Below are 14,373 nucleotides of genomic sequence, written 5' to 3' on the forward strand. Positions count from 1 at the left end.
TTCACGATGGGTATGCGACTTTGTTTTGTTTGTTTGACCTCTCGGTCCATGATTTCTACTGGTTCTTCCACAAAGTTGAGGCTCTCGTCGATCTCGATTTCGTCGAGTGGGATAACAAGAGTCTTGTCGGACAGACACTTTTTCAAGTTTGAGACGTGGAAGGTTGGATAGATGTTACTAAGTTCGCGCGGTAGGTTAAGCTTGTAAGCCACAGGGCCGATTCTAGCAAGAATCTCGAAAGGCCCTATGTATCTTGGATTTAGTTTCCCACGCTTTCCAAATCGTATTAAACCCTTCCACGGTGAGACCTTTAATAAGACGTGGTCTCCTACCTGGAATTCCAAAGGTTTCCTCCTTTGGTCAGCGTAGCTTTTCTGTCGGTCTCTTGAGGCTTTCAATCGTTCACGAATCTGAACGATCTTCTCTGTTGTTTCACGTATGATCTCCGGACCGATGAGAGTGCTTTCAGGAACTCTTCTTCCAGCTAACTGGGTATCGCCCACTTCAGTCCAGCACAGAGGGGATCTGCACTTTCGACCATAGTGGGCTTCAAACGGAGCAGCCTTTATGCTTGTATGATAACTATTGTTGTATGAAAATTCGACAAGGGGTAAATGAATATCCCATGCCTTTCCAAAATCAATCACGCAGGCTCTCAGCATGTCTTCTAAAGTTTGTATCGTTCTCTCACTTTGTCCGTCTGTCTGTGGGTGGTAGGCTGTACTCATGTCCAGCCTAGTTCCCAGGGAACTTTGTAGTGACTGCCAGAACCTTGAAATGAATCTACTATCTCGATCGGAGATAATGGATATCGGAACACCATGCAGTCGCACTACTTCCCTTAAGTAAGTTCTTGTAAGCTTCTCCATTTTGCCAGTCTCCTTGATGGGTAGGAAATGCGCGGATTTGGTCAGTCTGTCGACAATGACCCATATGGTATCGAGTCCACTTGTTGTCTTGGGTAATTTGGTTATGAAGTCCATAGTAATCCGCTCCCATTTCCATTCCGGTATCTCTGGCTGTTGTAGTAGTCCTGACGGTTTCTGATACTCGACCTTAACCTTAGCGCAAGTAAGACATTTACTCACGAAGGTAGCAATTTCTGCTTTCATGTTAGGCCACCAGTACAGTTTCTTAAGATCCAGATACATTTTATCTGAACCCGGGTGAACGGAATATCTTGAGTTGTGAGCTTCAGTCATGACTATGTTTCTGAAACCACCATGTTTTGGGGTCCAGATTCGGTCCATGAGATAGTAGGCTCCACCACCCTTGACTTCTAAATTCTTCTCCATTCCTCGCAGGGATTCACCCGCCACATTTTCGGGTTGCAAAGCTTCCATTTGTGCTCCCTTAATTTGTGTGGATAAGTGGGAATGGATAGTCATGGTCAGAGATTTGACCCTCCGACCAGTGTATTCCTTTCGACTGAGGGTGTCGGCTACTACGTTGGCCTTTCTAGGATGATATCGTATCTCACATTCGTAGTCATTTAGTAACTCGACCCATCGTCGTTGTCGCATGTTGAGTTCCTTCTGATCGAAAATGTGTTGAAGGCTCTTGTGATCGGTGAAGATGGTACTCTTTGTCCCGTATAAGTAGTGCCTCCAGATCTTCAGAGCAAATACCACAGCTCCTAATTCGAGATCGTGTGTCGTATAGTTCACTTCGTGTGTCTTAAGCTGTCGGGAGGCATAAGCGATAACCTTCCCCCTCTGCATAAGAACACAACCTAGTCCTTGATTTGAAGCATCGCAATACACAACGAAGTCTTCTATCCCTTCGAGGAAGGATAGTATCGGTGCGGTGCACAAGGCCTGCTTTAGTGTCTGGAATGCCTTCTCTTGTTTCGCTTCCCAGTCAAAGGCCACACCTTTCTGGGTTAATGAGGTAAGAGGTTTCGCAATGCTCAAAAAGTTCTTTATGAATCTGCGATAGTAGCCAGCTAAACCTAGAAATTGACGAATTTCAGTAGGTGTCTTTGGTGCCGACCAGTTCTCAATAGCCTTAATTTTGGAAGGGTCAACGTGTATTCCCTTTTCGCTAACAACATGACCTAAAAATTCGACTCTTCGAATCCAAAATTCGCATTTAGAGAACTTCGCATAGAGTTTCTCCTTTCGCAGTGTTTCTAGGACTTTTCGTAGGTGTTGACTATGCTCTTCCTCACTTCGAGAGTAGATAAGTATATCATCGATAAAAACGATGACGAACTGATCCAAGTAAGGGCGACATACCCTATTCATTAGGTCCATAAATACTGCTGGTGCATTGGTTAATCCGAACGGCATCACCACGAATTCATAGTGTCCATAACGAGTTCGGAAGGCTGTCTTTGGAATGTCCCCCTCTAGAACTCGTAATTGGTGATATCCCGATCGCAGGTCTATTTTTGAGAAGTAGTTCGCCCCTTGAAGTTGATCGAATAGGTCGTCGATACGGGGTAGAGGATAGCGGTTTTTGACAGTAAGTTTGTTCAGCTCTCTGTAGTCGATGCACAAACGGAACGATCCGTCTTTCTTCTTTACAAACAAGACCGGTGCTCCCCAAGGTGAGAAACTTGGTCTTATGAATCCTTTGCGAAGGAGTTCATTAAGTTGACTGGAAAGTTCCTGCATCTCTGCTGGTGCAAGACGATAAGGCGACTTCGCTACTGGGGTAGCTCCTGGAATTAAGTCGATTCTGAACTCGACTGGGCGTTGCGGTGGTAATCCTGGTAGTTCTTCTGGAAAGATATCGGGAAAGTCGCGTACTACCGAGATGCTCTTAATGTCCTTCAGTTCTTGACTTGTATCGACGATGTGTGCTAGGAATGCCCGACAATCCTTCCGTAAGCACTTTCGAGCTTGGATGCACGAAATGATGCGAAGGTTTGTACTAGATTTATCGCTGTAGATAACTAATGTTTCGTTGTTCGGGAGGTTAAGACGGACTGCTTTCTCAAAGCACATGATGTCAGCGCGAAGGAGACTCAACCAATCCATGCCGACTATGACGTCGAAACTTTTAATTTGTACCGGCATGAGATTGATTGGGAAAGAATGGCCGTCCAATGTTAACGTACAGCCCATGTATATGCAATTTGTGCTTTCGGTTTTTCCATTGGCCATCTCTACAGTGAATGATTCTTTTAACTTGCTAGGTTTAGGTTTAAGTAAATGGATAAAGTTTTGACTCACGAAGCTTCTCTCCGCTCCACTATCGAATAATATGAATGCGTATGAATTATCGAGAAGGAACGTACCAGCAACTATAGTTGGGTCAGCTACAACTTCGTCGTGGCCTATTGCCAAAACTCATCCTACACCTCCGGTGCCTGCTGCCTTAGGACAGTTTCTCTTGTAGTGGCCCACCTCGCCACAACCGTAGCAAGCCTGCCCTACACCCGCACCGGAAATTTGAGTGATCGGCTTTGCGGGTTCTTTGCAGAAACGAGCCGTGTGTCCTTTCCTGTTGCAGTTGGCACACTGCATATCTCGGCAAGGCCCATGGTGGTGGAAATTGCACTTGGTGCATTTTGGGAGGTTGCCTACATAAGGCTTTGTTGGGTAGGTATTTGTAGGGACTGTAGCAGGTACAATAGCAGCATTTACTGACATAAGTTGTTTCTTTGTGGATTCTTGGGAAGATCCACCCTTTCCTTTGATCCACGCTCTCTTCCTTCCATTGTTGTTGTTGTTGTTGTAGTTGTTGTTTCCTTTCTGTGGTGCTGGTGCAGAAGTGGTTGAGTTCTGATGACCTCCGTAGTCGATCAGAGATTGTGCCAGTTCCTTAGCACTTTCAAAGGTGTCAGGTTTGGAAGCTAACACGCTTGACCGCATCTGGGGCGTCAGTCCCCAGATGTACCTTTCTATCTTCTTGCTCTCGGGAGCAATCATGTCTGGAAAAAGGATTGCCAGTTCGCAGAATCTGTTGGTATAAGTAGCGATGTCGGTACCCACCATTCCAAGAGTCCATAGTTCGTGTTCAAGCTTTTGAATTTCTCCCCGCGGGCAGTATTCCCTCATCATCATGGCCTTCAAGCTCTCCCAGTTTATGGAGTTTGCCACGATTAGGGTAAGTACTTTAACGTGACCATTCCACCAAGTTAAAGCTTTATCAAGAAGGGTGAAGGTTGCAAATTTGACCTTGCTGTGCTCGGGACATGAGCAGATTTCAAAGACTGCCTCCGTCCTTTCAATCCACTGCCTCAGGGCCATCACACCACCAGTACCATAAAACATCCGGGGCTTGGCATTGGTGAAGTCCTTATAGGTGCATTCTCGAGGTGGTCCATGACTCTCGCCATGGTTGGACGTGTGTGCGCCAGATCCCGAGACATTAGCACTTGAGTTATTGATCAGTGACATGGCAGCTGCCACTGCTGCGGTGACTGCTGCTTGAAACATTACAGCATCAAATTGGGGTGGTGGAGGTGGTGGTATAGGTATTTTCTCACTGTTGTTTCGCCTTGGATTCCTACACGGAGGCATCCTTCAACTATAGATGAAAAGAAAACAAGGATAAGAATTTCATGAAATGGAAAATGTATGTGTCTCATGAATTAAATTGCTATAATTCAACAACAAATGATAGTATGAGTCTTAAAATAGAAGAATGAAAGTTATTTGTAAGACTGAGGGTATGAAACAAGTATTTGGGTTCCCAAGGACCATTCAAGGTTCGAACGAAATACTCAGCATAGTAGTAATAGTGTCACTTATATTAATATAAAAGTTGTTACAACGATCAAGAAAATTTGTCCCCTATAAGGATCTCCGTTTACCAAGTTCAAGAAATTTAAAGACTTTTAGCCGAGGTCCTAAGCTATAACAAAATTTGAGTTCTTGACAAGCACTACTTGCGTCGAAAGTTGCATTTGGAGCTTGACTCCGTATCTGATTGCTTCGACTCCATTAGACGCCTATCTAAATCGGCTTGTTGTTCCCTTAGTTCGGCGAGGGCTGCAATAATTTGCGCTTGAAACGCTTCGGTTTGGAACTGAGCGTTGTCTTGCCTCTTGTCCAACCTACGGATGTCAGAAGTGTGAACCTGCACTTCTACGTTGATATCCCGAAGTCGACTAGCTTGTACTCCAGACTGATAAGATTGATTGGCTAACTTACCCACCATTACCGGAAGTGCTCGATCAGCCGAACTTCCGCCACAGACATCATAGAAATCCCGGCACATGCCGTAGGGAGGGCGTAGGTTTTGCTGTTGGCTCCAATGGTGGAGGTGACTTCCCCAGACGGGAGTCGGTCCTTGAAAGTTCCTTACGAAGACGGGAGGTTGAATGGGTGGTGGATCGATAACTTCCGGCTCTGAGTCGGTACCGGAGTCATCACCCACGTCTATGGGTTCCTCGTCCTCTTCGGGATCATCTTCGATCCATCCTCCGTTGCCTTGGTTGGGAAAGTAGGGGTCGCCAGGGTGGTGAAATCCAGCCATTTGACTATACGAGAATTAGGGTTATAAGAATTGAATAAAGTCAGAACATGTAAAACGTGTAAGTTAAACTAGTTTAGATAGCAAATACTCCTATAGTATTTAAATTCTTGTGTTTGATTTTTGTAACGGCTTGGTAAGGTTTTGACATTGTTGCCTACTACGATCATTCCTTGATTTGTGCGTGTCAACTTGCCTAAATACTTGTAAAATTGTATAACATGAAAATAGTTTGTGGTATGCATGTAATTGTACTTAAATGAACTATTAATTTAAGTTGAACGAAATGCTGCTTAAGTGTAAAAAGAAATTTGTTTTGTCAGAGAGTATTAGTCCCTTAAGCATTTATAGTTTGTATATCTTATGTGGTTCGATATACTTAGTTCACTATAAACATTGCTCTGATACCAATCTGTCACACCCCCAAACCTGAACGGTGGAAACGTTCGGGGGCGGATGACTTCATGTGGTAGCGTAACAAATGAATACATAGTAAAGAAAGCAATACAACCATCATATATATACTTGAAAGTTTACATTTGTCAAAAGTTACATGTTCAAAACCAATTACAATATGATGTCAAAAATATGAGATTAAACTGGCGCCGCAGCATCTCTTCTTCAAAAGCATATTAGTACCTGAAATTACTGAATTCCTGGGACATACAAGTAATTTTGAAAGAGTAGATCAGCATTTAAGCTGGTGAATTTCATAAGTATTTAAATGACAATGTTTAAATGAAATGAAATGTTTTATATTTGTTTGTATGTGTTTAGAAAATCCTATATTTTCTACTAGCATAAAAGTAGCCTTCATTCAAGACAAATGTTTGTTTCCAAAATGTATGTAAAGGTAAAATAATAAATGAGTTTGAAAACCCTGTAAATCAATGCGTTTTTAATACCCCTTGTGAGTTTTATAACCATACTATTGACTCGAAATGCCTATACACAACGTTCTTCAGGCGTTGGAATGTTATGACGTTTGTCACCCCAAACGGTGGACTGCAGCTAACAGTCAGGGCGCGGGTTGTCAAGCCCGTATAGATCTATACACAAACACCATGCTCCCCCTCCAAGGGATTCTGGTATATAATACAGGACTTGAAATGTGTACTCGAACGTACATGAAGTTAGTGTCTCACAAACCCGTGGTATAAAAACAGATCTACTTGTTAAAATGTTACGTTTGTTTTTGTATACGAAAGTAAACTTCTTGAAATATATGTTTCTAATACATAAGAGTTTAGAAATCTGTTCGTAAAACTATACCTATTATAGTTTTAAAAAAAGTGTGCCTTGTTTGTTTTAGAAATACTTAGGAAAAGAATAATTTGTTTATGAAAGCATAAATTTTTGGTGTAGAGTCTAAGATAGAACAGAATAATTTAAGAATAGTTTAGTTTTATACATGTATTACAATAACTTTATATTTTAAAAGATCGAATGCTATTGTAACATATGTTATATATTTATATATATAAAAGTTCCTTTAAAAGTTTATAAATCGAGTGTGATTTGAATAATTAACATTATATAAAAGAGTTTCTTTATGTAACACACGATAATACTCGTGTGTTTTACTTGTAATCCCCCCCTTGAAAGCATATAAAAGTATTTAGAATAATTAAAACGGTTGATTAAGGGGTATGACTTGAAAGTTTTGGAGATAGCGAGATGGAAAACCGGGCAGAGTTTCGTCTCGGGAAACGGATTTTCCTCGGGATTCTCGGGAATCTCGGGAGTAAAATCGACCTTCGGGACTTGAGCCAAGAAGACCAGAGTTTCGGGTTTGAACGGACACGGAAAACGAGGCAAGGTTGTGAGAGAGAGGAGAGAAATGAGCCCTTTCTTTGGAAACTCTCGTAGCCTATTTATAGTGAGGCTGGTCTGCCTCAGTACGCGGGGCGTACGCTCGTACGCAGCGCGTACGCGTACGTCATGCATGACCGAAGCCTCGACTGCCTCGGCCTCGGATGGGACGGGTCCCTGGGTACGCGGGTCGGATGGGACAGCGGGTCGGGTTCTCCGGATCGTGTGACGTGGACGGTTTGAGGCCGAGCTTCTCGGGTACGCGGGGCGTACAGGAGTACGCAGCGCGTAACTCGGATGCTGACTCCCCTTTGGATAATATCTGAATTTTGAATAAAATAAATAATTAATTTATTTAATAAACTTCAAAAATTCATATCTTCTTCATACGAACTCCGTTTTCGATGGTCTTTATATCCTCGCGTAGGTGAGACTACGCTCTTCAACTTTCGTTTAGACTCCGTCGGCAAATTCCGAAATTATTTTTTTTTTTTATTAAATATTAAAAATCTATCGTGTTTAAGGAATTTCTTTGAAAATTCGTAACTTCTTTATCTGATGTCGGTTTTTGCCAGGCTTTTTACCGCTGGAATACCATTGTCGAGACCTTCGATTCTCGTTTAGGTCATTCCGGCCAAAAGTCGCTCGATTTCTGATTCGAGTTTTTAGCTGTCTGTTGCTAAGTCGAACTTGGAAAAATCATAACTTCGCTAAATGAAGTCGGATTTGGGCGTTCTTTTCACGTACGATCATGGTTCAAAGAAATAGGACTTATTTGTACATTTTATTATGAAAGTAAATTTTATTACTCAGAAGTGGTTACAATACTTGACCCACTTTGGTCGTTACAAAGAGTTGAAGTATCAGGTTGTCACATCATCCCCCCGTTAGAGAGAATTTCGTCCCGAAATTTAAAGTAGTAAAGATACTAGTGAACATGAAAGAGATGAGGGTACTTTTGTTTCATCTGATCTTCGCGTTCCCATGTGAATTCGGGTCCCCGCTTGGCGTTCCAGCGAACCTTCACGATGGGTATGCGACTTTGTTTTGTTTGTTTGACCTCTCGGTCCATGATTTCTACTGGTTCTTCCACAAAGTTGAGGCTCTCGTTGATCTCGATTTCGTCGAGTGGGATAACAAGAGTCTTGTCGGACAGACACTTTTTCAAGTTTGAGACGTGGAAGGTTGGATAGATGTTACTAAGTTCGCGTGGTAGGTTAAGCTTGTAAGCCACAGGGCCGATTCTAGCAAGAATCTCGAAAGGCCCTATGTATCTTGGATTTAGTTTCCCACGCTTTCCAAATCGTATTAAACCCTTCCACGGTGAGACCTTTAATAAGACGTGGTCTCCTACCTGGAATTCCAAAGGTTTCCTCCTTTGGTCAGCGTAGCTTTTCTGTCGGTCTCTTGAGGCTTTCAATCGTTCACGAATCTGAACGATCTTCTCTGTTGTTTCACGTATGATCTCCGGACCGATGAGAGTGCTTTCAGGAACTCTTCTTCCAGCTAACTGGGTATCGCCCACTTCAGTCCAGCACAGAGGGGATCTGCACTTTCGACCATAGAGGGCTTCAAACGGAGCAGCCTTTATGCTTGTATGATAACTATTGTTGTATGAAAATTCGACAAGGGGTAAATGAATATCCCATGCCTTTCCAAAATCAATCACGCAGGCTCTCAGCATGTCTTCTAAAGTTTGTATCGTTCTCTCACTTTGTCCGTCTGTCTGTGGGTGGTAGGCTGTACTCATGTCCAGCCTAGTTCCCAGGGAACTTTGTAGTGACTGCCAGAACCTTGAAATGAATCTACTATCTCGATCGGAGATAATGGATATCGGAACACCATGCAGTCGCACTACTTCCCTTAAGTAAGTTCTTGTAAGCTTCTCCATTTTGCCAGTCTCCTTGATGGGTAGGAAATGCGCGGATTTGGTCAGTCTGTCGACAATGACCCATATGGTATCGAGTCCACTTGTCGTCTTGGGTAATTTGGTTATGAAGTCCATAGTAATCCGCTCCCATTTCCATTCCGGTATCTCTGGCTGTTGTAGTAGTCCTGACGGTTTCTGATACTCGACCTTAACCTTAGCGCAAGTAAGACATTTACTCACGAAGGTAGCAATTTCTGCTTTCATGTTAGGCCACCAGTACAGTTTCTTAAGATCCAGATACATTTTATCTGAACCCGGGTGAACGGAATATCTTGAGTTGTGAGCTTCAGTCATGACTATGTTTCTGAAACCACCATGTTTTGGGGTCCAGATTCGGTCCATGAGATAGTAGGCTCCACCACCCTTGACTTCTAAATTCTTCTCCATTCCTCGCAGGGATTCACCCGCCACATTTTCGGGTTGCAAAGCTTCCATTTGTGCTCCCTTAATTTGTGTGGATAAGTGGGAATGGATAGTCATGGTCAGAGATTTGACCCTCCGACCAGTGTATTCCTTTCGACTGAGGGTGTCGGCTACTACGTTGGCCTTTCTAGGATGATATCGAATCTCACATTCGTAGTCATTTAGTAACTCGACCCATCGTCGTTGTCGCATGTTGAGTTCCTTCTGATCGAAAATGTGTTGAAGGCTCTTGTGATCGGTGAAGATGGTACTCTTTGTCCCGTATAAGTAGTGCCTCCAGATCTTCAGAGCAAATACCACAGCTCCTAATTCGAGATCGTGTGTCGTATAGTTCACTTCGTGTGTCTTAAGCTGTCGGGAGGCATAAGCGATAACCTTCCCCCTCTGCATAAGAACACAACCTAGTCCTTGATTTGAAGCATCGCAATACACAACGAAGTCTTCTATCCCTTCGAGGAAGGATAGTATCGGTGCGGTGCACAAGGCCTGCTTTAGTGTCTGGAATGCCTTCTCTTGTTTCGCTTCCCAGTCAAAGGCCACACCTTTCTGGGTTAATGAAGTAAGAGGTTTCGCAATGCTCAAAAAGTTCTTTATCAATCTGCGATAGTAGCCAGCTAAACCTAGAAATTGACGAATTTCAGTAGGTGTCTTTGGTGCCGACCAGTTCTCAATAGCCTTAATTTTGGAGGGGTCAACGTGTATTCCCTTTTCGCTAACAACATGACCTAAAAATTCGACTCTTCGAATCCAAAATTCGCATTTAGAGAACTTCGCATAGAGTTTCTCCTTTCGCAGTGTTTCTAGGACTTTTCGTAGGTGTTGACTATGCTCTTCCTCACTTCGAGAGTAGATAAGTATATCATCGATAAAAACGATGACGAACTGATCCAAGTAAGGGCGACATACCCTATTCATTAGGTCCATAAATACTGCTGGTGCATTGGTTAATCCGAACGGCATCACCACGAATTCATAGTGTCCATAACGAGTTCGGAAGGCTGTCTTTGGAATGTCCCCCTCTAGAACTCGTAATTGGTGATATCCCGATCGCAGGTCTATTTTTGAGAAGTAGTTCGCCCCTTGAAGTTGATCGAATAGGTCGTCGATACGGGGTAGAGGATAGCGGTTTTCGACAGTAAGTTTGTTCAGCTCTCTGTAGTCGATGCACATACGGAACGATCCGTCTTTCTTCTTTACAAACAAGACCGGTGCTCCCCAAGGTGAGAAACTTGGTCTTATGAATCCTTTGCGAAGGAGTTCATTAAGTTGACTGGAAAGTTCCTGCATCTCTGCTGGTGCAAGACGATAAGGCGACTTCGCTACTGGGGTAGCTCCTGGAATTAAGTCGATTCTGAACTCGACTGGGCGTTGCGGTGGTAATCCTGGTAGTTCTTCTGGAAAGATATCGGGAAAGTCGCGTACTACCGAGATGCTCTTAATGTCCTTCAGTTCTTGACTTGTATCGACGATGTGTGCTAGGAATGCCCGACAATCCTTCCGTAAGCACTTTCGAGCTTGGATGCACGAAATGATGCGAAGGTTTGTACTAGATTTATCGCTGTAGATAACTAATGTTTCGTTGTTCGGGAGGTTAAGACGGACTGCTTTCTCAAAGCACATGATGTCAGCGCGAAGGAGACTCAACCAATCCATGCCGACTATGACGTCGAAACTTTTAATTTGTACCGGCATGAGATTGATTGGGAAAGAATGGCCGTCCAATGTTAACGTACAGCCCATGTATATGCAATTTGTGCTTTCGGTTTTTCCATTGGCCATCTCTACAGTGAATGATTCTTTTAACTTGCTAGGTTTAGGTTTAAGTAAATGGATAAAGTTTTGACTCACGAAGCTTCTCTCCGCTCCACTATCGAATAATATGCATGCGTATGAATTATCGAGAAGGAACGTACCAGCAACTATAGTTGGGTCAGCTACAACTTCGTCGTGGCCTATTGCCAAAACTCATCCTACACCTCCGGTGCCTGCTGCCTTAGGACAGTTTCTCTAGTAGTGACCCACCTCGCCACAACCGTAGCAAGCCTGCCCTACACCCGCACCGGAAATTTGAGTGATCGGCTTTGCGGGTTCTTTGCAGAAACGAGCCGTGTGTCCTTTCCTGTTGCAGTTGGCACACTGCATATCTCGGCAAGGCCCATGGTGGTGGAAATTGCACTTGGTGCATTTTGGGAGGTTGCCTACATAAGGCTTTGTTGGGTAGGTATTTGTAGGGACTGTAGCAGGTACAATAGCAGCATTTACTGACATAAGTTGTTTCTTTGTGGATTCTTGGGAAGATCCACCCTTTCCTTTGATCCACGCTCTCTTCCTTCCATTGTTGTTGTTGTTGTTGTAGTTGTTGTTTCCTTTCTGTGGTGCTGGTGCAGAAGTGGTTGAGTTCTGATGACCTCCGTAGTCGATCAGAGATTGTGCCAGTTCCTTAGCACTTTCAAAGGTGTCAGGTTTGGAAGCTAACACGCTTGACCGCATCTGGGGCGTCAGTCCCCAGATGTACCTTTCTATCTTCTTGCTCTCGGGAGCAATCATGTCTGGAAAAAGGATTGCCAGTTCGCAGAATCTGTTGGTATAAGTAGCGATGTCGGTACCCACCATTCCAAGAGTCCATAGTTCGTGTTCAAGCTTTTGAATTTCTCCCCGCGGGCAGTATTCCCTCATCATCATGGCCTTCAAGCTCTCCCAGTTTATGGAGTTTGCCACGATTAGGGTAAGTACTTTAACGTGACCATTCCACCAAGTTAAAGCTTTATCAAGAAGGGTGAAGGTTGCAAATTTGACCTTGCTGTGCTCGGGACATGAGCAGATTTCAAAGACTGCCTCCATCCTTTCAATCCACTGCCTCAGGGCCATCACACCACCAGTACCATAAAACATCCGGGGCTTGGCATTGGTGAAGTCCTTATAGGTGCATTCTCGAGGTGGTCCATGACTCTCGCCATGGTTGGACGTGTGTGCGCCAGATCCCGAGACATTAGCACTTGAGTTATTGATCAGTGACATGGCAGCTGCCACTGCTGCGGTGACTGCTGCTTGAAACATTACAGCATCAAATTGGGGTGGTGGAGGTGGTGGTATAGGTATTTCCTCACTGTTGTTTCGCCTTGGATTCCTACGCGGAGGCATCCTTCAACTATAGATGAAAAGAAAACAAGGATAAGAATTTCATGAAATGGAAAATGTATGTGTCTCATGAATTAAATTGCTATAATTCAACAACAAATGATAGTATGAGTCTTAAAATAGAAGAATGAAAGTTATTTGTAAGACTGAGGGTATGAAACAAGTATTTGGGTTCCCAAGGACCATTCAAGGTTCGAACGAAATACTCACCATAGTAGTAATAGTGTCACTTATATTAATATAAAAGTTGTTACAACGATCAAGAAAATTTGTCCCCTATAAGGATCTCCGTTTACCAAGTTCAAGAAATTTAAAGACTTTTAGCCGAGGTCCTAAGCTATAACAAAATTTGAGTTCTTGACAAGCACTACTTGCGTCGAAAGTTGCATTTGGAGATTGACTCCGTATCTGATTGCTTCGACTCCATTAGACGCCTATCTTAATCGGCTTGTTGTTCCCTTAGTTCGGCGAGGGCTGCAATAATTTGCGCTTGAAACGCTTCGGTTTGGAACTGAGCGTTGTCTTGCCTCTTGTCCAACCTACGGATGTCAGAAGTGTGAACCTGCACTTCTACGTTGATATCCCGAAGTCGACTAGCTTGTACTCCAGACTGATAGGATTGATTGGCTAACTTACCCACCATTACCGGAAGTGCTCGATCAGCCGAACTTCCACCACGAACATCATAGAAATCCCGGCACATGCCGTAGGGAGGGCGTAGGTTTTGCTGTTGGCTCCAATGGTGGAGGTGACTTCCCCAGACGGGAGTCGGTCCTTGAAAGTTCCTTACGAAGACGGGAGGTTGAATGGGTGGTGGATCGATAACTTCCGGCTCTGAGTCGGTACCGGAGTCATCACCCACGTCTATGGGTTCCTCGTCCTCTTCGGGATCATCTTCGATCCATCCTCCGTTGCCTTGGTTGGGAAAGTAGGGGTCGCTAGGGTGGTGAAATCCAGCCATTTGACTATACGAGAATTAGGGTTATAAGAATTGAATAAAGTCGGAACATGTAAAACGTGTAAGTTAAACTAGTTTAGATAGCAAATACTCCTATAGTATTTAAATTCTTGTGTTTGATTTTTGTAACGACTTGGTAAGGTTTTGACATTGTTGCCTACTACGATCATTCCTTGATTTGTGCGTGTCAACTTGCCTAAATACTTGTAAAATTGTATAACATGAAAATAGTTTGTGGTATGCATGTAATTGTACTTAAATGAACTATTAATTTAAGTTGAACGAAATGCTGCTTAAGTGTAAAAAGAAATTTGTTTTGTCAGAGAGTATTAGTCCCTTAAGCATTTATAGTTTGTATATCTTATGTGGTTCGATATACTTAGTTCACTATAAACATTGCTCTGATACCAATCTGTCACACCCCCAAACCTGAACGGTGGAAACGTTCGGGGGCGGATGACTTCATGTGGTAGCGTAACAAATGAATACATAGTAAAGAAAGCAATACAGCCATCATATATATAATTGAAAGTTTACATTTGTCAAAAGTTACATGTTCAAAACCAATTACAATATGATGTCAAAAATATGAGATTAAACTGGCGCCGCAGCATCTCTTCTTCAAAAGCATATTAGTACCTGAAATTACTGAATTCCTGGGACATACAAGTAATTTTGAAAGAGT

The sequence above is a fragment of the Lactuca saligna genome, chromosome 4 (assembly GCF_052625555.1).
Source record: "Lactuca saligna cultivar CGN05327 chromosome 4, ASM5262555v1, whole genome shotgun sequence".
In the NCBI taxonomy this organism is placed as follows: Eukaryota; Viridiplantae; Streptophyta; class Magnoliopsida; order Asterales; family Asteraceae; genus Lactuca; species Lactuca saligna.